Below are 23,025 nucleotides of genomic sequence, written 5' to 3' on the forward strand. Positions count from 1 at the left end.
GATCGAGTTGATACATGATTAACCGATAACATCTAATTTTTCTCTGCTCATATGAACCGGGACATCAAACCTAAACTCAGTTTCATATCAACTTTTCTTCCTGATTGCTCTGCTCTGGCTTGTGTAGGGTCCTTCCCTACAATACAGATATTTAGAATTGTCTTAAGATGGAAATCTTATTTCAAAACATTGGGTTTTCCACTTTGTCATGTCTGAACCTGAAGGCTTTTTTTTCCTTCGTAACTTGATTATTGTAAACACGAGTTTCTGAATCTTCGGCACCCAAACCACTATATTTTCAGACCGATGAAGTAATTGTTTATTATTATTATTATTATAACTTTTATCCGTTTATTTTTTTGGTATAATAAAACTATCTCCTAATTTTGTATAAATTATCATTCTGCATTTTATTTTTTATTTTTTTGAAATATTTTATCTTTTAATGTTTTAATTTTTGATTAAAACAAATCTTGCTGGACGAAAATTATTAGTTGACTAATGACCAATTCATGTGATGATGTGATATTTTCACATATGTTTAGTTGATAATATGATATATGTCACATCATCATTTTGAATGACGTGATATATATCACACCATCATATGAAAACAACATGTCAGCAACATAAGTTGATCGATAGTCAACTAAAGAGAGAGAAATAAGAGATATTTTCTTCCATCACATAAAATTATTTCACTCTTGCATTTCAAACAATTTACATGATACATTTGGCCGCACTTTATAGGTATAGAATTTAATGATTTTTAAGATAAAAGAAGTGGATTTGTCTTTTTAAGTATTTATTTTGTTGTGGTTAGTTGAGTTGTTAAGATTTATTTTAATCAAAAAAAGTTTGTTTTGACTATTAAATTGAAACATCGGAGATATACAAAAATAAAAGGAATAAAATGATAATTTGTGCAAGTATTATAAATATATTTGTTATTATACCTATAATTTTTTAGTTAAACTAGACCCTCGAGTTTTTGAAATGAGTCAAGTTTATTTTTCAACCTCTCAAAAAAAATTAATCATTATTTTTTAAATAAAAGTTATGACTAAAGCATTAAGATTTCGATTGGTTGAGTGAAAAATTGGAACGATGGAAGGAATGAGAGAAAAAATGGAAATAAAATAATTTTTGAATGTTTGATAAGAAAGAAAAATGAGAGGAAAAATGGTTTTGACTAAAAAAATTAATTTAGGGACTTAAAGTAAAAAAATAGTTTAAGGGTTTATTTTTATCATAAAATACTTTAGGTACTTAAAATGGTTTAAGAATTTATTTTAACCAAAAATTAATTGACGGGCTTAAAGCTAAGGGTGTAAGTGAACAAAACATTCGATGAACTCTTCACATAATGTTCACTTATATTTAATGAACAAATTTTTTATGTTCATTTAATAAATGAACGAATACGAACAAATCGTATTTGATTCATTTATGTTTATAAATAAGATAGTTTATTGAATTATTTTTCGAGTTATTTATAAACTTTTTTACTCAACTCTTGTTTCTCTTTAATTTTTATAATTAAATATTACTGAAAGTAGGTACTAATAAAAAGAACTTTCGATAGTATAAGTTGTGATTTTTCGTGCAAAATTTGGGGAGACATGTTTTGATAAAATTATTTTATTAACGTTAAAAGTATTGTTGCAATAAATTTGAGATCAAATCTTAGAGTGACTCTCCTTAGGGATGATTTGATCATGGAATCTTACATTCCTGGTGGGAATTTTTTTTCCAAGTTCAAATTCCCATGTTTGGATGGGAAATATTTTCAATAGGGAGTAATAATAGATTCCAAACAGTAAAAAAATTTATCTCCTTACCAGGAATGTTAATCCCTTACTTTTCTTAGGTATTCTTTTATTCCCTGTGCTAAGGGCTAAAATGCCCTATGTTCCCGTTTGCCTCTGTTTCTTCTCCCAAGCATTCTTTGTTCTTGAACTCCACGGCGCAGATTGGAGGAGTATTCGATTCTCGATCAAAAATTTACCCTTTGCTCTTCTTACTCACTTCATCTGCTTTCAGGTTGCTCATTTTCCTTCAACCTTTGCTTATCTTTATTCCTTTTTGGTTTGGGTGTTTGTGTTTTTTTGGATTCCTGTTGAATCCATGTTTGAATTCAGATTTTGGTTTGGGTGTTTTGATTGCTGCTATTGAAGTGGTTAAAAGATTATTTTCTGTGACTATCCAAAATGAATCACGAGCTAGGCAAAACTTTTCCCTTCATGAGGTTGAAGTGAATGAAAACTTAAATTCCCATTTGTCTTGAATTTTCTATTCTCTTACGATCATATTTCTTCTTTATCTCTCTCATATTCTTGGCGAGCCAGGTTCTCATCAGAAATCGAATGTGAACTGTAAGATTTTGTTTTCGGTACTCTGATGAGTTTCTTTTAATGACACGCTTTTTTTTTTTGTTCTTTAATGGAGTGCTTCTGCTATCTTAATTATGTAAAGAAGACTGATTAATGTTGAATATTGGTTTTGTTTTAATGCATAGATTCCATTGCTGGGCTTTGTTCTGTTGATTAATGATGATATGATTCTTTATCACTTATGTTTTCGCTTATATATATATATCGAATGAAGTTAAAATGAAATTCCTTATGTTTCAGCCCCTCCTTCTCGTTATAATAATACTTGGGCTTGACGTGTGATATAAATGTTAATAATGTTAATTTTATGGTGCTGGGATTTGGATGAATCTCTCTCATGCTCTTTATGTCGCCAAAAGTAAGAATTAGTCCTCTTGAACTTTGATCCAATTCATTAATTTTAGTTTTCAATTGCAAATGTATAGGTAAAACTGTTTACAAGGACCGTCAGGAGTTTCTAAGAAGAAATTTCTCATCGGCTTCCTTGCTACCCTCGAAGCTTCTGCTCTTTACTCCCTTTTGCTTTCCCTTATGCAACTTTCTTTTCAAAGGTTTTGAAGAAGGAAACGTTTTCTGTTGTTTTGGAAATGCAAATCTATACATTCGTCGTTGCTAGTTGTGTATCGGTCATGGGTCTCTTTACGAGTGGTGAATGGAAGACTTTGTAGCACGAGATGCAGGGCTTCAACGCTGGAAGAGTTTCTTACGTGCTGACATTGGTTTGGAATGCTATAACTTGGCAAATACGTGATGTTGGTGTTGTAGGCTTGATTTTTCTCGTCACGTCTCTCTTCTCCAATGTAATCAGTACTATGTCGTTGGTTGTTACTCCACTAGCTGCTCTAGTAGTTTTTCATGACAAAATGAACGGAGTGAAGGTAATTGCTATGCTTCTTTCACTCTGTGGTTTTGCCTATTATATTTATCAAAATTATCTTGATGACACAATGACAAGGAGGCTTCAAACCGATGTTCAGGAAAGCCATGATAATTCTTCGTGCTAATAATCTTTGTGCAAATATTTGGTACCAATGTAAAACCTATGCCATGGTTGGTCTGATTTTGATATTCTGTGAATCATTTCCCATTTAAAAATTGTAGCAGCGACATTTATTTATATACATATATATATATATATGAAGTTTGCTTTTTTTGTTGTTGTTGTTGTTATGGATTGGCTGCAGATTTTAGTTTTGATTTTGTAATGCAAATGAGCAAGAGTTGTAATGTTAATGGTCCACGGTGCTTTTGTTTGTAATGTAAAATGATAATAAAACATTAAGCACTATTTGAGAATCTAGAATATGTTATGTGATTAATCAGTGATAAATCTAGACTTTGTATCAGTGAGAGATCTAAAATATTAATTAAAATTAAAATAACACATGATATATTTAAATACTCAAATAATATATTATCAATAAATAGAATTTTTATATAAATAATTTTTATTTAAATATTTAGAATTTCAATTGTAAAAAAAATATAGAATAAGGACAATTTGGTAAAATACACATTCAATAATCTTTTATTCATTCAACCAAATACTGTAATCTTATATTCATGCCAAACTAACCAAACACAGCAATGTAACATTCCCAGTAATCCTATTTCCTGGTAATCTTTTATTCTCACTAATAATCTTACATTCTGTGAACCAATCGTACCCTTAGTGTGTGTTTTCAAGCCTATCTCTTCATCACGAAAAGCATTCAACCATGCTATCAACTACTATATGTTGGGATTATTCTTGACGTGAATGGTAGAGGTTTTCAGGAATATTGTTTATTCTTAAAATATTTACACTTTAGAGTGATTTTTATTTTATTTTAGATATATTATTAACCTTTATTTTTATTGTCTGTTTGAATAATTATTTTATTTTATTTTTATTTTTATTTTTTTAAGTATTCTAACTCTTAATGTTTCAATTTAATTAAAATAATTCATCTATAGATAAAAATCATTAATTGACTAATAATTAAAATTTGTTGCTAACATAATATTTTAACACATGTTTAACTGTTGATATGGTATACGTTACCAACATTGTTGACTAAAAGTGATATGATTTTTTTACTAACATAAACCAAAATTAATTGTTATAATGATGATGTGATAGTACATGGTGTTAACATGACAATCTATAGTAAATGATAACATGGTTGATGGGCTTAATTGATTCTTTTAGAAAGTTTGAGGGCTTAATTATTATTTTAGAAAGTTTGCGAAAAAAATTAAAATTTAAATAAGTCATCGTAATTTCTAAATAATAAATTAAACTATTATATTTTAAAATAATCAATTAAGTCTATCTGTCACGTCATCACCATAGACTGTCATATTAACATAGTAGACCTTCACATCAACAAGGTAAACCACTATATTAACATCATAGATTATTATATCAATATCATAATTGTCAATATTGATTTTCGTTAATCAAAAATAATTTTCCCTTAAAAAAGTATATTATATAAAAAAAAATCCAGAGAACAAATTGCATTTTTTCCCAGAAGATGAGAATCTCAAATACTATTAATATAATAACTCATTCACTTAATTTGAGTTGCAGTTTTGATGCGCCATTAATTAATCTAGTTTTCTCTCATTCGCTTTGGGCTATTGTCTCTCTTTTTCTTCCTTTTATTGATCAATATTAGTTGTTAATTGTTGATATTTCTTAATCTTTTTTATTAATTATATTACATATTATTTTCTCTTGTTTTTATTTTAATTTTTAATAACTACACTTTTATGACGTTTTCCTCTATCTTTTGGAACGTTTTTGATCGTTTGACGTTGTTTTCATTTATCTTTTTTTCTTAGAATTAGATTTGACATCGTCGACTGATCAAGATAACATTTTTGTGTTTTCATGTTGATATTTCCTGCTTTGGGCCTTCATATTAGATTTGAATATGCGATTTGTGTTCGTGGATAGTTTTCTCACGTCATTCGACTCTGGTTTGTAGTTTTTCGGTGGTCTTTTAATAGTTTGATCCCCTTTTAAGGTTCGTTTGTCAATGCGATCAAATTGGTTTATATTTATCTTTTATTCGAGTTTTTTTTATTAAAATTTTTAATTTTTTCTTGTATGATCATTGTGTGATCTTAAGTGACTAAGGTTTTGTGTCAATTATTATATGAAAATATCCTAATTATATATCTAATTTATAATTATAATTATACATCTAATTATAATTATGAATATTTTATTTATTTTAATAAAACTACTACTATTAAAATATTTGCAGTTTGGTAAACATATTCTCAGGTTAGAAAATGCTAATTAAGAGAAACTAAATCATAGGTTACAAACATCGTCAACTTCATCATTTTCTATGTTTAACTCAAACAATATTTGTTCATTTGCCTAACCATGAAAGTTACATAATATTTTATATATATTAACTTCAAAAAATTTAAATTTTAAACCAATGTCTGATCTATTAACCAGAATATATTGACCAAAATCTTATAATATTAAGAAATTTCAACAGTGAATATCCAGAAATAGAAAGGAATTCAGATTATATCGTACCTAACTTACAAGGTCAAAACCCAAAAAATTGCAGGAGGTTGAACAGCTAACTTCTAAAAGCACAAACAAGTGAACAACAAAGCAGGAGTGTGAAGAAGATTCATTAAACAAAGAGAAGATGAGAGTGTTGTCCATAATAAGCAAATTTCTATTATTGACGTGAAACTTTTTAAAGAAAGTTGATAACAATGTTCAAACCACATTTCGTCTTCGTCGTTTAAGGTTTTATTTTCTTTCTGTTTCTCTTTTTTTTTTTCTTGTTGGGTTTGAGTTTCAGGCCACAAATCCAGGGATCGAATGCGTTGCACGAAATCGATATTTCTTTTGGCACCTGGGTTTCTTCTTCTTGATTGTTCTCGTTTGGATATTCTTATATTTCTTTTATTAAGATTATCCGACGTCGAATTATCCTTGTTCCATTGACGTTTTTCTTTTCTTTCTTCTTTATATTTCTGAACGTCGTTTTAGGTGATCATGCCTGCAATATGCTGTGGTTTCACGCCAATGTTCTTTGGTTCCAAAGCAGTCAAACTCGTCCCGGTAAATGTTTTCAATCTCTCTTGGATTTTATATTGTTCTTTATCTTGAAGGAAACGGATATATATGTTATTGTCCAATCTGCAGAAATCTAAAATCCTGGCTCTAACCCACCATTGTTGGCAATGTGAAGAACATGTTTACTTGTTTAGAATGCCATTTTTAATGCAGTTCCCAATCCCCTTTCAATGAATTTTCCTACAGTTTTCTTTTATGATTTTTGTATGGTTAAATTTCTGCAAAACTCCCATTTCAACACAGTTTTTCTTTTTGTTGAATGATTGCATGAGTCACGTTTGATAAAAATCCTGCTGTTATATGTTGCTTCACAAATCATGCATTGATGTTTGTTTGCAATCCTCAAAGAAACTTTTGATCTTACATGAATATATGTATATATGCAGGGAAGAACCTCTCTATCAAAGGTATGCAAGAGTCAAAAGAGAAGGAAGGGCTCCAACCAGGGCAATTCACTTCCATTGCAATGCACTTCATTCTGATGATGGAGCTTAGGAAGAAAATTATAACATTTAGAGAAATCATTGATCTACCACCTTGTAATACAGCTTAACAACAGATCAGGTATCATTTAGTGCCTTCTTCTTCTCAAGCAACTCTCCATGATCAGGCTGAAATATATTACTTAACTCGGCCCTGACGAGTTATTCGAAGATCTTCATGCATTTGAAGAGTCCTTTAGTTAATCTTCCTGTATGTTTTAATTCTGCAGATGATAATAGGGACAATGAAAGATCTCCATAAGTACTACCTGAAAGCATACCCCGGTTCCATAGATCTAAATTAAAAAAATTACCTCTTGATACGGTTTGCAACTTTTCATAAAACTCTGATATTCTGTTTAGATTCTAGCATGACTTCAAGATGACCCATGCTAACAATCTACAGGATTTCCTATAAACAGATACTGATCTACTTCTGCAAGACATTGCAAGATCTAGCAGACATATCGAATATGAGCAGTGAAGGGATAGACAAATGCAAACTTGATATAAACAATGAAGAGCCCAAAAGTGTTGAAAAACTTGGTATGAAGTAATTTTCTGAGAGAATGCTACCTGTTGTTATATGTATCTATGTTTGAATCTGATAAACTGCAAAGAAAATGGGATTAAAGGTTTTTGAAGAAAGGAAGCATTGCAATAACTTTTGGATATATTTTCGTTTTGGTTTCAAGTATCGAAAACAAGTCTAGTTGCCTTCTGAATATACTGTTCTTGATTGAAATTTAAAATGGTTTTCACCTTTTTTCACCTGTTGGCAGTTGAAATTACTGTGGCAACACTGAATGGGTTGATTAAGATAGCAAGAGAGAAATCTGATATGATTAATGAAGAAGAAGAGAATGATAAGGGCTTATGTCAAAAGGTTAATCCTTGTAAAGAAAACGACTATTGCTTCCCTTCACCGACTTCGGTGCTGCCTGAGTTGATGACGGACCATTAAAACCTCCTTATCCCTCGCCTGTTTTGTTGTCGGTCAATGTTCAAGCAGTTGGGAAACTGAGCCCCATGGATGTGAAGCAACTGAAATTACATATGCTTCCTGGTTATGGAGATGAAGTTCCCAGTTTTTTTAAGCAAAACAAGGATATGATTGAGGAACAAGGTAATGAAGAAAATGGTGAATTTGTTGATGAAACGAAGCAAAACAAGGTTATGATTGAGGAACAAGGTAAAGAAAATGGTGAATTTGTTGATGAAACGAAGCAAAACAGGTTATGATTGAGGAACAAGGTAAAGAAGAAAATGGTGAATTTGTTGATGAAACGAAGCAAAACAAGGTTATGATTGAGGAACAAGGTAAAGAAGAAAATGGGGAAGTTGTTGACGAAACGAATCAAAACAAGGTTATGATTGAGGAACAAGGTGAAGAAGAAATGGTGAATCTGTTGACGAAACCGGGGATCTGAACTCTCAGAACGAGACACTAGAGTATCCAATTTCTGATTCAGACGGTGCATCTGGTGATACAACGATAAATGGAAGCAAGCTCCACCAATAACCATTGTTAACACCGCCGGCGGAGGTGACACCACCTCCTGAGTTGTCGGGAGATGTAGAAACGGATGAAGATAGATCAGGATCACCAGCAACAGCAGCAGAAGTTTTATCGCAGATTCCACCACCTCCACCCCAACCAAATGTAGAATCTGCAAAACCAACTTCAGAAGCAGAAGAACCAGAGTCGCCCTCATCAGGTTCAGCATTAGAAGAAACAGCAGAAACTGGAGTACCATCGCTGCCAACTCCACCACCACCACCATCAACGCCAACCAAAATAGAGGTAACAGCAGCAGCAGCACTACCACTATCAACGCCAACAGATCCAGATATAGAGTAACAGCAGCACTCCCTCCACCAGCACCTCCAGTTACACCACACCACCTCCTCTTCCTAGATGTATATCAGCGCCAATGGAGCCAAATATTGAGGTAACAGCAGCACAACCACAACCACTATCAGCCCCAACAGAGCCAGTTATAGAAGTAACAGCACACTCCCTCCACCCAGCACCTCCTGTAGTGGCAAAGAAGCACCAGTTACACCAACATCACCTCCTCTTTCCAGAAGTATATCAGCACCGATTACAGAACCACCACCACCCCTCCTACTAGAACTGCATCAGTACCCTCACCACCAGCACCACCCATGTCTTCAAAAGGATCAGGACCAGCACTGCCACCGCCACCAGGAGCGTCACGGGTGAGTGGAGGCGCTCCACCGCCTCCTCTACCTGGTAGCTTGCGCTCCAAGAAAGCTGATACTAGATTGAAGAGATCGAGTCAAATGGGTAATCTATATCGAAATCTCAAGGGCAAAGTAGAAGGAGTTCCAAAGCGAGGCCCCTCTGCAGCTAATGGAAAAAAGGGAGGAGGAGGTGCTGCAAACAGCGGCAATGGAAAACAAGGAATGGCTGATGCATTAGCAGAGATGACTAAGAGGTATATATATATCTCTTACATCAAAATCTAATAAGTGGCTCTTCATATTTTTTTCTCACTTTGTTTTTGGTCTCAGATCAACTTACTTCATACAAATCGAAGAAGATGTAAGAAATATGAAAATCAATCAAAGAGATCAAACTTCCATCAGTACATTCAAAACAAGTGACATGTCTGAGCTAATCAAGTTCCACAAATCTGTGGAATCCATTCTCGAGAACTTAACAGATGAAAGTCAGGTTAATTTTCTCTTGTTCCAAGTTTTATCGTCCTACATACCGATGAATCTATTGCTGCATGAATCGTCGGCTGGCCTCCAAACATTTGCAATTTGCAGGTTCTCGCAAGGTTTGAAGGCTTCCCTGGAAAAAAGCTGGAAGCAATTAGAACAGCAGCGGCTCTTTACTTGAAGTTAGAATCAATATTGAGCTACAAAACATGAACATTGAGCTTCCTTTAACCCAGCTTTATGAGAAGGTTGAACGTTACTTCGACAAGGTATCATTTGGCTCTTGAATTGACATGTAAGATTGTAATGCAGTTCTCATCATTAGGCATTAATACAGATTATTACTTAAACAGATAAAAAAATAGACTCCCTGGAGCGAAATAAGGATGAAGAAGCCAAGAAATTGAAGACACACAACATTGATTTTGACTTCCAAATCATTTTACGAATCAAAGAAGCAATGGTTGATGTTTCCTCCAACTGCATGGAGTTGATACTGAAGGTAACTCGAACCCAGACTATACTATAATGTCATATTAATGTAACTCTGTTTCTCCATTGTCAACCAAATTTAAAGCCTGATTTTTTACTTAATTCAGGAGAGAAGAGAAGTAAAATTGGCAGGAAAAGAAGTGTCCAAAGGCAAAGGTGAAGCAACAAAGAAAGTGCACTAAAATGCTGTGGAGGGCTTTCCAATTCGCTTTCCGGGTCTATACATTCTCCGGCGGACACGATGATCGTGCCGATAGGCTGACCCGAGAACTGGCTCATGAAATTGAAACTGATCCTGAAAATCAGTGATTGTTACACCGATATATGTAAGTTATAGCATAGTATTTATATAGCATGAGCAACGTGCGCAATCGAATTTCTTTGGAAAAAGGCTTTTGTACCATTTTGCTTTTAACTCCAAAGATAATTCAGTTAACTTGGCTTGTTTGTAAGCTTCAATCAAGGACTTAGTTTTTTGTACATTTACCTTCCTCTTATCTTTTCTTTCAACCTACTAACAAAACTAGAGAAGAACAGCTTCCTCTAAATGTGGATTATATTGCAGCATATAGGGTTTTAACTCTTCAAATTTCTCTTGGTATTCTTTTACTAAAGATTTTTTATCAGTTTATTGAATTCCTCATAGTATCAATAGCTATGACATTTATCCATAATAATAAACATGATCATGAATATATTAATGCATCACCAAACCCTATTATTTTATTTTATTTGTCCTTCACCTACCACACCAAACCAACTGTATCACCGTCACCATTATTGAGACCATTCTTAGGCTCATTTTTTGCACCATAATTAACCCTCACCAAATTTCTCTTGGTATTCTTTATGTTTACTTGGATTAAACGAATGGTTTTTGAGAATCTACCTATACAATTGAAGATATTTTGGTAAAAAGTTAAGGTATAATATTAGAAAATGTCTATAACATTTGATTAAATAGTCATTTTGATCCCTATTCATTTTTTTTGGAATATTTTGCCTCTTAAAATTTTATTTTAGGAAAATATATTTCTAACTTTTGATTAAATAATCATTTTGACTTTTATTCTTTTTTTTAGCATATGACCCTTAACGTTTTATTTTAGGAGGAAAAAGTTCCAATTTTTAAGCGTTGATAGTTGTTAACTAATAGTTTTTATCCGTTTAGGCTTAAAACTAAAAAACGTAAAATAAATAACTATTTAATCAAAATGTTAGGATTTTCTTTAAAATTTAACGATACTGATCTGGAGTTTCAGATAACACTACAAACAGTACTGGAGTTGGGTTTCTTTCTTTGTTTCTGTGACAAAACTTACATAGTACAAGTGTAGTACACTTTGTACTGATATTGTATTACCCATTAAGAATCTTTATAAACCTTTCATTTATATAAATCTGGAAGTTATTTAAGATTTCGTCATTACATTGCTCATTCTTTTGTTACTTGACCGTGCACTTTTGCATTGTTTAGTTGCTTTTTAGTATATTATATATATTATTGGTTCACTTTTACCACTTTTTTATGTGCAAAATCATAACATCTTTCGATGATTTCCTTTTCAGCTGAAGAGCTTTTAAAGGATGAAACTGAGGCGGTCATGGGATTTTGTGGCTTTGCATGACACTACTTTGGATTAGCATTGTTATGAACAAGGATAATTAAAGTAGTGGCATGCAAATCCACAAACCGAACTATTCATGACCAAAACGAGATTCTATGACTCTGAACTATTGAGCCGTTTCAATGATTCAAAACGATTCATTCTTTTCGGTGATCTAAGTTCGAACAATGTTGTTTACCGGAGTAAAACGAGATCCTTGCTGAGATCCTTGGGATGACGATGGAACTGCGCGGCCCACATTTATTGCTGAGATCCTTTCGCAATGTTGTTGCAGAGGGAGTTCTGCTATTTATTTTTTTATTTGATGCGGTATGCGAAAGATTCAATATCAGGAAATCAAATGCTTTCAAAAGCATTACCTTTCAGTTTTATTCTATTTAAACAAAATATACTATATTTTTTTTTCATTCAAACCGACCGAAAATATAAATCCAAATTTGAGCACAGTCGGATTGCCCAACTTATGTGACGCCTCTAATATAAATTGAATTTTTAATTTCACGATTAATGCATGTGTGTCTATATAACGCATCAAATTTCCTAGTTCTTTCATTCATAAATCCATATATTCGTTTATTCTATAAAAATAAAAGTAGAACCAATTAATTAATTTTAATAAAAAAAATCATTACTTTTTTTAATCATTCGAATTTAAATAGCTATATTTGTAAAATATATATAATTGTTATCAATATTTAATAAAAAATCTAAACATTTTACAATATCTATGACTCATTGCCACTTATAAAGGCCGCCATGACAAAGGTTCTGAGCTGTTTTCCTTCTCCTCTTCACGCTCTCTACCTTTAAACCCTCCACTCGAAACCCATCAGCCACTAACTCCCCATTGAATCTTGTTGTCAGCCGTTAAAACCCAACTCTCTTCTTCCCTTTGGTTCTTTCCAATAATGGGGTCATAAACCCGTACAACTCAATAATAATAAAAACTCAATGCTTCCTTCGCTTTACAAGGGACTGGAATATAGCTATGAACGATCTTCTTGTCAGCCATGTTGTTGAAGACGTAAACGAAGATTATCTCAACCTTTTTTGACCCCGTCAAGAGAGAGCTAGAAATTAGAAAGTGGGAAATTAAATATAAAATTATTGTTTTATATGTTGTTTTAATAATGATTTAGGAATAAAATTAAATATTACACTGTCTTCCTAAAACATGTAACATCATCAATTTAACGGTGTAGTATTTATTATTATCGATAATTAGTGATTGTAATATAACTTTTCAAACTTCAGCGGTAAAAACAGAAACTTATCCAAACATTAAAGACCCTTAAAATAGTTTACCATTAGATATTCTGATTCAGCTTCCCCCTATTTGTGGACTGCAGTCGGTTCAATGATTTCCTCAAAAGGTGAATTAAAGACAGTTTCCTGCAAAGTCATAGACAAGCATAGGCTTTATGTGTATTCCCTCATATTGCAAAACCAAAACCCTTTTCTTTCCTTCTTGCACTTTAACCTTTGCCTTTGACCTTGTGTACTCGTTATTCAGCTTTGAAAGGATGTTGGCAATTAGAAATAAGATCAGTCCGGAAGATAATGAAGATTTTCACCTCTAGCTAGCAACTATTTCAAATAAGAAAGAAAAGACCAGCAGCATTCTACACTCATTCTACAGATGCCTTCAACAAGTTACAGGATAGGAGTATCGGTTTCAATTCCACCCGGAAAAGCTAAGTCACCGAATCACGGTCGGTGCAAGTGGGGATTATAGGTGTCATCATGATTGGCGTTTATCTTCATATATATATTCATATTATTACAGCATATATGTTGTCATGGGGAAACGAATTCAGCACGTCTAGCACAAATGTTAAAAGGGCCTAATTCTCTCAATTGACAAAGGCGATGCAACGCAAATCAGCTTCTCCTTCGCGGACAGAATCTTTGGTCTACTTAGAATTTGAAATCCTTTTTCTTTGATTTCCCTTCTTTCTCTTGCATCTTACGCTTCCTTTTCTTCTCATTCTGTATCAAAATACATGGAATTAGCAATCATACACATCCATTGCAACCCACTATTCCCAAGTTAAAAATCAAGGTTTAACCCAAATCAACTCCAAATTATTAAATCATCTTTAAGAAATATATATATATATATATTCCATTTCAGATAGTTTGTATGAAATACTGTTGAAAATATTTCATTAAAAGTCTTAACTTCGGTATCAAGCACATAAATGGACTTTCTTCAGGTTAGGCCTAACTAATCCAACATAGTCAAAAATAAAGACACAACTTTTATTGTTTAGATTAGACTTGGTCGATAAGCAGGAGGATAGTGAGTTTTTTGCCAAACCGTGTGAAACAATCACAATATTGAAGCATTATTATTATTATTACGACATTTTTGTATAAATTCAGTAACACCCAAAATTTCATCCAAAAGACTCCAGTAAGCCTTACCTCAGCCACCATATCACTGAAGTCCTCACGCTGACTTCGTAGCTTCTCCTCCTCTCTAGCTTCTTCATACCTGTGAAATCGGCCGAAGTGAGTAAACTGAGTTTTTAACTTTCGGGGTAAATATACTTAGATTGTAAAAGTCGTAAAAGTCCAAGTGTCCAACTCACTTTGCAGGCAACACATTGTCCATTAGTTCCAACTCCTCTGGCTGTAGACTGACTTCCACCCTGTCAGATTTTGGCCCTTGAGAAGATCAACCTGCAACAGGAGAATTTATAATAAACGTCAAATTATGGCAACATAACCAATTTAGTCAAAGATTTCAACTTCAGACTAAATAAAACATGTGATTTAGGCATTTAAAAACATTTGATTGACCCAAGGGCTTGAGAGTTGAAAACCCCCTTACAACAGCTAGTTTATCTCCAAGTCGGTGTTGAAATGTCTAGTTACAGCAGGGAAATACTACTACATAACGTTTGCAAATGATCCAAAAGGTTGTCAAAAAAGAAAAAAATGCCTAAAGTAGCAGACCTGGAATGATTTTCTAAATCTACACAATTTTGTTCATATAACCAGGGGTCAAAGAACTGCAAGATCAAAAAATAACTTATCATCTCTTACCCTTTTGGCAGCTGACTTGTCTTGGGTGCCAGTGTTAACCACATATCTGTTCGCAAAAACAAGTTTTGTGATATCAGTCAAAGATTGAAGCTATAGGAACAAAAATAAAAACAAATCATTCTCACGTGTGAGTTGTGCCAAGTAAAGTCCCAGGGGCAATCCTCTCTTCTTTTTCTTCAAGCACCTTCAAAGAAACAAGACAAATGTGAGGCAGTCGGAAGAAATCTCAAGAATAATACAGGATATATAATTAACTGGAGACAAGAAAGTTTCAAATATAATACTCACTTGGTAAAGAGGTCTCTCCGGCTCTTTCTCTGCTGTTACGAAGGTCAATGACATCAGGTGTCTCAACTCCAGTAGGAGTACTGTAGTCAAAAGGGGGGCGGGGTCATCAATAAAATAGTTAATACTCCACGTACAACATAGAAATATCATGGCTATCAATCAGTAAAAACCAAACTGAAAGCCTCTGCCCTGATAATTTTGGGCAGTAAAGATTACAACCCTAAAGAAAGAAATTGTGGAATATTATTACCTTGAAAGGCTGTCGACAGATTGGATTCCATCCTCAACTCCTCTTCCTCAATCTCTCTTCTTCTTCCTCCTCCTCTTCCTCCTCCTCCTCCTCCTCTTCCTCCAAATCACCCCAATGCTTTGACTTGTCAACTGGCTCCTCCTGGATTTAATTATTAGATACAAGGAAATAACATATTGCAAAATGAATCAGACTCAAAAAGTAAAGTTCAATCCAAAATGCTGAAGCTTGCTACTCTAGTGGGATATTGCCAGTAAAGTCCAATTGCTTCAAAGAATTTGACAAAAGTTAAAAAATTGCCATGGATCTCATATTACAATCTATTCAGGCTGGTATACTCCTAGAGGGAGAAAATAATGTTGACAGTACTTGTGTGGGTCAAGCTAATGTTAAGATGCTACTTCACCCTTACTAGCTCTTTTCTTATTTATTTACTTGTTTTTTTCATGTTAGTAATTTTTTTTCACAGGAAGGCCGATACCAATAAAGGAACAAAACACGAGCTAAAAGCCCAAGTGTTAGCATATTAGTCCAGCCCTAAACTAGAATTATTCAAAATCAAAACTTCAATAAAAACTTGGAATTACCTCGTAATTAGGCTGATCTTGCTGCTGGACTCCAAATACATCCCCATACAAAGGCCGTCCATACTATTGAAAGTTGGAAAAAGCAAGAAAGTTTTAAGGAGATATATTAAAAGATCACCTCATCTAAATATAGCCTTCGAGATTACTAGAACACACAGAACGCAGAAATTTTCTAAGAGGCTTACCTCATCTACCGGAGGTTTTCCCCAACCACCAGCGTGATAACCAAAGCTTGCTCCAGGAGGAATGGGTGCATTTAGACCAGGAATTTTCAAATGAGGGTATGATGGTGGAGGACCATACCTCTGGAAAAAAAATTACCAGTTAATAGCACCAACAATACCAAGCATCAGATGCAAAAAATAAACTGAGGACATTAACCAAATTAACCTGCATATTGATAAGCCATGGGGGTGGAGCACCCTCTGGCATACCAAGAGCTTCTTTTAACTCATGTGATAGAGAGCCTGGCTTCATCTCCCTCAACTTAACCTGTATTCCAAAGAAACAATATTAATTTAAGACAATGGAAAAAAAACTGAAAAGACATCTATAAGCAGACATTAGTCATTTAAGATTAACTACAAAAGTACCAATATCATTTCATTCCGGTATATCACAATAGCCAGTAGCAGCTCAAATTTATCCAAAGGTTGATTGTTTCCGCAAAACAACAAGGCACCCTAACAATTAGATGACCATTGAATTCATACACCAAAATGAAATAGCAACAGAAGACTGCATACAAGTATTATTCCACAAAATGTTCACTGCGAAAACCAGTTTCTGTAACCCAAAAGGTTTTATAGAACAAAATTTCTTAAATCAGAGGTTTAAATTAAGCAAAACTTATATTATCAGGCACTTGAAATTTTACAGTAACCAAAAAACCATCATGTCCTTAGGGTCCAGTGTATGATATTATGATTAGCAAAATTTAAAGTATATTGGTATTCGACAATCTCCCTATAATCTTCAGAATTCAACATACAGCCTTATGTTGTACAATTGCACATCAATTTCAAATTAATTGACACATTCATTATATTGAAGAAGCACAAGAGGAAACCTATTATCCATGTAGAAATAGCAGAAATGTACCTCAAATTCCTTCCCTTCATAATAGAGATCCCCGTGAGTTGTCAGCTTTGGCTTTGTCTGATATTTAAAGAATGCATCATGTAGAACCTAAAAAACAGAAGCCAGATCATCATTAGCTATAAGAGCATGACAATATAATTTCACAAAGGAATAGATGATTAACCTTCCATGACAGTTAAAAATGGGTTGAATCAAAATTCAATTCTCCAGAAATAAAAGAAAGAATCAATGAAGCAAGAAACTAAGAAACCTGATAGTCGATATCCATTTTCCCCATCTTTGGCTGCATACGCTCCCGTTGCTTTTGCTTCAGCTTCTTGCTGTCCTCTTTTTCAATGTAAGCCTAAATGAGAAAGGACAGGTAGAGAACATTTATTCAGTTAAAATAATGTAATCGTCCATTCAAAATCAATTTATAACTTTAAAGTAATATATTTCGACGACATAAACCACAGGACACTACACAGCTGCTATTATAATGAATTAGAATTACCTGTCTAATTTTCTCTATTCCTGTTGCAGCAATGAAGTCAGGAAGCTGAAAGGGTTGCTTCTCAATGCCGCGCTTCCCCTACAGAGAAGATCCACAAGGTGATGAGAAACAGAAGTTCAAATAATAATTATTGATAATATCTAGGAAACTTCTGCTTCCAAGTCAGGTTCACTTAAAAAAATAAATTTTAGATGGATCTAGCTCGGGCATTTAGCACAATGGAAAGACATCTGAAAATCCAAAACAGATTAATTAGAACCTTAACAATTAACAAATTATCCCCCAATATCTAGCATGCAAGTTATGCTAATCTAAGAAAACCTTATTAAATATCTATATCCCAACCTAAAAAAAGCAGGCATATTAAAGAGAAATCAATCATGAATCCTTTCTGCAAAACACCTATAAGTCCAGGTTCCAAGGCTGTCACAGCTGTTCCCCTGCAAGAAGTACATATATACATATAAGAGAAGCCTTATCGACTTGATTTCCCTCACCGTCTTCCCTAAATCACTCACAGAAGATTACACCTAACAACCATTAATGCATATCTGGCCCATTAATAGTGAGGGATGTAAGAATTTCTAACCTGCAAATATTTCCTTTTCTGAGACCAGTGCCTTGGCACAGGAACAGTATTTCGATATGCCTTCAAAAAGACCAGCAACTTGGGATCTGCAGAAGTGGCATCCCAAACCTGAATAATATTAACAATTGAATTATAAACACAGGAGTAAACACTGTTCTCCTTATGTATTGCATCGTACCAACAACATTGCATGAGAAAATCCAAAAGAAATTGGAAAAATGTGATCCCTTAATAGCCGCAAAAAAGAAAAACCCTTGTTTAAGGAAAAACAAATAAAAAATCTAGCAAATGTTCTCTGATTCGACATTGGGCGATAAATTTGTTTTAACACTGCTTTAAAAAATATATAAACAACAAGACATGTTATTAACTAACCATTAAAGAGGCAAACATCAAATAAACAGCAAGAGGAAAACATACCTCCACACATCAGGCCTTGAGCAAATTTGTTTCAATTCAGCAATTTTCATCCGCCTTTGTAGCTGTCAGCAATATCAGAACAAGTATGTTCACTCTTCAGTATGATCAACATGAACTAATTAATATATAATATCAACAATATTAGAAACCATAATGAATGAGAAACCAAAAACCTTCTTTTCTTATTTGATAAGCCACCTTTCTCTTTCTGTTGATTATCCTGCTCCTCCTCGTCTGAATCAGAATCAGTCTTCTTCTTAGCATCTGCATCTGAGCAGACTCGTCCTTCTTATCCGTCTCCTGCATAAATAGAATTACAAGGGTTTTAGAGAACTAACAAGGAAATTCAAAAATTAACCAATCATATATGAGTTTCATTTTACCTCAGAACCAGCAGCTTCCCAGAAGCTGAATTTTTCGAAAACCTTCCTAAATTCATCATCAATACCATCATCTAACTCAGCTTTTTCAGGAACGTACTCAATTACAACTTGTTCCATCACCTACAGTTCGAAACAAAAGAAATGCTAAATAAATTTAAACAAATGTAAGTAATTTAAAGTGCACTACTCGGAACAATAAACTTTTATTATAAATGCCAACTACAATCTAAAGTTGAACAAAAAAAAAATCTCAATTCCATTTTAACTAAAGAAAATCCAAAATCCTTAAATCACTATCAAAAACTATATTACCATGAATACATGCAAATACCAACGAAAAAATCGATCGTAACTAAAGAACAAAAATCCAAAAGAAGAAAACGGTTAGATACCTGTTGGTGATTGGAATGTTCTTCATTTCATCTTCGCCAGAATCGCTGTCACCGGCTTCGGAAGATCCACCGTCCGCAGCGTCATTTTCTTTCTGGGATATCTTCTTGTTCTTCTTGTTTTTCTTCTGCTTGCGCCTCCTACGACGTCGTTCGCTCTCGCGGGCCTTCTTGGATGCTGGGGAGGGGTTAGGGTTAGAGTTTCCCTTACTCAGATCTCCGTTGTAAGCAACGGTGGCATTTTGGTTCGATAGTATCTCGGCGGTCATTCTGTTTGTTTAATCCGACGAATGGATTTCGAGAAAGTGGGAAAATGGGGAGAAGATGGATGGGGCCCTAAATGGCTAAATATGGAGATGGATACGCTCGTGTGGTTTCGGTAGCACGTGCGATATTGTTGGGCTTTAGGGAGAAATTGGGCTAGTTTAAAGTTCCAATTATGTCGGTCTGATGGGTGGCTACTAGTTTATTTTATTTTAAAAATTACTTTATATATATTAATATTTATGTATCGGACAATAAAATTTAAAATATAATAATAATTTTATCATTTATACAACTCCATTAAAAATAATATTATTCAAACCTCTAAAAAAATCTAATTTGGATATATAAATTATGTTAATGAATTAAATCTGATGAGCGCATAATTTTATTATTTTAAAAACTTATTTATGTATTAATATTTATCTATCATATAATTGAAGACACTTAATTTCGTCCGATTAAATTCCAAATTATAATATACATATCTATATATTATTATTTAATAATATATGTGTATTTACATCTTTTTCTTTCTTTCTTTACAGGTCCAACGCATGTGGCCCAACAGTACTCCATGGCCCAACAGGACAACCCAAGACCAACTCACGTGAACCAGGTGGCCATCTGAACCGCCAGTAACCCACAGAAGGGTAGGGTTTCCAGAACCCTAGCAAACGTTTCACCTCGTGCCGCAACTCCCCTGGTCAGTTCCCTTGCGCCTCACGCACCTCCACGACCGATTTTCTCGACGTCGTGACCACATGAAACACCCAAAACGACCACGTTAGAATCATGGACTCTCATCAACCAACAAGTCGAGTGTGGCCATATGAACCGCCAGTAACCCACAGAAGGGTAGGGTTTCCAGAACCCTAGCAAACGTTTCACCTCGTGCCGCAACTCCCCTGATCAGAGTTCCCTTGCGCCTCACGCACCTCCACGACCGATTTTCTCGACGTCGTGACCACATGAAACACCCAGAAACGACCACGTTAGAATCATGGACTCTCATCAACCACAAGTCGAGTTTCACTCGGATCAAAACTCTAAAATAGGACATTATTTTATATTATAAATAGAACACAAACACACGATTAAAGGGGATCAGACGATTATCTCAGAGAAAGTAGTAAGAAATATTTGTTTTTTTTTCGAGAAGGGGGCTCAGCAATAAAAGAACAAAAACGAGATTTTTCACAGTAATCAAAACTAGAATCAAAAGCAGAAATTCCAAGGGGTTCGAAACTTACCTCGGACGGAGTAGTATGGCCTATGGGCCAAGGCGTTATTAACTCCGGTTGACCAGAGATCCGTTCGCCGCAGTCGGCGTATTGAAGCATTTGAGGAGATAGTGGCGTTGCTTGAGGTAAATGATGAAAATGGGATCTAATTCACGTGTGTGGAATAAGAAAGGAAAAGGAAAGTGCACTTTAATTTCTTGTTTCGCAGCTTACAGGAAATTATTAGTTGGATTTGCTTTTATTTTAATAATGGGAAAATCACGCATAAACTCCTCCTCATTTCATAGATTTTTGCGTTTTTGTCACTGATTTTAGTTTAATCCTATTTGGATCTCTTTCTTTCCCATATGTTATATTTCAGTCATTAGATATAGGGCAAAATCACTCCTAAGTCCCCTAGTCTAGCCATGTTTTAATATTATGATCATTAAATTTTCAAATACTTTATTTTAGTCATTATTTTATATTTGGCTTAATTATTGTTTGGTCTTTTAATTTTCTGTTTCGCTATTTTAGTACTTTAAATTTCTATTTTTATTTAATCTTTTAATTTTATGTTTTTCTTTTGTAGCTCATTCCTAGAATTAATTTGATCCATGAATTTTAATCATTTCAATTTCTTTTAATTTGAATTTTCTTTTTTCTCAACTTTAATACTAACTATTGTTTTGTGTGTTCTATTTTTTTTACTTTATTTATGATTTTTTTAAGGATATTTTTAACCAATTAGAGGTAAGAAATTTGAATCGAATGTTTTAAATTTAAATTTAAATTTTTAATTTTTCACAATTAAAGACAACCGAAAAATTAATTGGTACCGAAAAGGCGGTTCAAGGGTGCTAATCATTCCTTGACCGTAACCGACTCTCGAACCCGACATATTTTGGCAAAACGCAGATCAGGTAAGATGGTGTCCGATCTACCTAAATAACGTTTTAAAACGATCGGTGGCGACTCCAATTCATTTAATCCAAGTCGAAGCCCAATTTTGAGCCCAACCGAAAGGTTGTTCCGACAATAATTAAATTAAAAATATAATATCTTTATCGTTATATAATTCGTACTAAAATAATATGAGTCAAATTAATGTACTCTTGAATAAATCTAATTTATGTGTATAAATTATTTTAATATATTATTTTTAAAAATAATTCATTCTTTCTTTACTAAGAGTTTGTTATTACAACTAGATAAGATACAAACTCAATTAACAAAAACATCACATCATTCAAATTAAATATTAGCATACATTTATAAAATTGGATATTTTAGTAAATCCACAAGAATATATTATTAAAATTTACTTAATAAACAATTTAAATAGAATAATAAATTATTTATACTTTTTTGGTACATATAAATTCTTTATTTTATTTACCAAATCTTGTATTTTTAATTTATTTTATATGAAGATTGTATAAATATAAAATATAAAAAATACAAACAAATATAATAATAAAATTTGTCTTTTAACAATTAACTTGATATATCATTAACCACTTTTGAATATTGTATAGATAAATAGTAGACAATTTTAATAATACTACTTTGAACTTGCAATGTACATGATAATTAGTGATATCGGATTTAAACCGGTCAGTAGTTAATGTAATTGATAATTAATAATATCAAATCCGAACCAATTGGTGGTTAATGTACATGAAAATCAACAATATCATATCCGAACCACCAATTGGTTAATGTACATAGTAATCAATAATATCGGATCTGAACCGGTCGGTGGTTAAAGTACATGATAATTAGTGATATCGGATCCTAACCGACAATGACAGAACTTGGTGATAGAGTTTGGGGGGTCAAGTTAGAACTTTAAAAAATTCAACGGTTTAAGTTAATTTTTTTGAAAAGTTGAGTTTACATTTTTTTTTAAAAAAAAGGGTCGAACTAAAATTTTTGAAATTTTAAAAGGCTTAATAAGAATTTTTAAAAATTATAGGATGATTTTAATTAAGAACATTAAAAAATAAGTTTAATATGAATTTTTAAACGTTTGGAGGGGGACAAATTAAAAATTTTGAAAATTTTAAAAATCTAAATTATAATTTTATTATTTTTGCCTTAAAAAAAGGAGGAAAAAGCTAGTCTAGGTACATTCTTTTCTCTCTTTTTCATTCTTATTGTATAGATTCTAGTGGTCATTGGATTTTTGACATATATTAA

At 33.2% G+C, this 23,025-nt stretch overlaps 2 pseudogenes; one reads left to right on the plus strand and one right to left on the minus strand.

Moving 5' to 3' along the window:
* The first annotated feature begins 3,067 nt into the window (after positions 1-3,067).
* LOC120217378 lies at positions 3,068-10,488 on the plus strand (annotated as a pseudogene).
* A 2,924-nt stretch (positions 10,489-13,412) lies between these two features.
* On the minus strand, positions 13,413-19,669 carry LOC120217650 (annotated as a pseudogene).
* Positions 19,670-23,025: the final 3,356 nt, after the last annotated feature.

The sequence above is a fragment of the Hibiscus syriacus genome, unplaced genomic scaffold (genome assembly GCF_006381635.1).
Source record: "Hibiscus syriacus cultivar Baekdansim isolate YM2019G1 unplaced genomic scaffold, ASM638163v2 tig00110187_pilon, whole genome shotgun sequence".
Taxonomy (NCBI): domain Eukaryota; kingdom Viridiplantae; phylum Streptophyta; class Magnoliopsida; order Malvales; family Malvaceae; genus Hibiscus; species Hibiscus syriacus.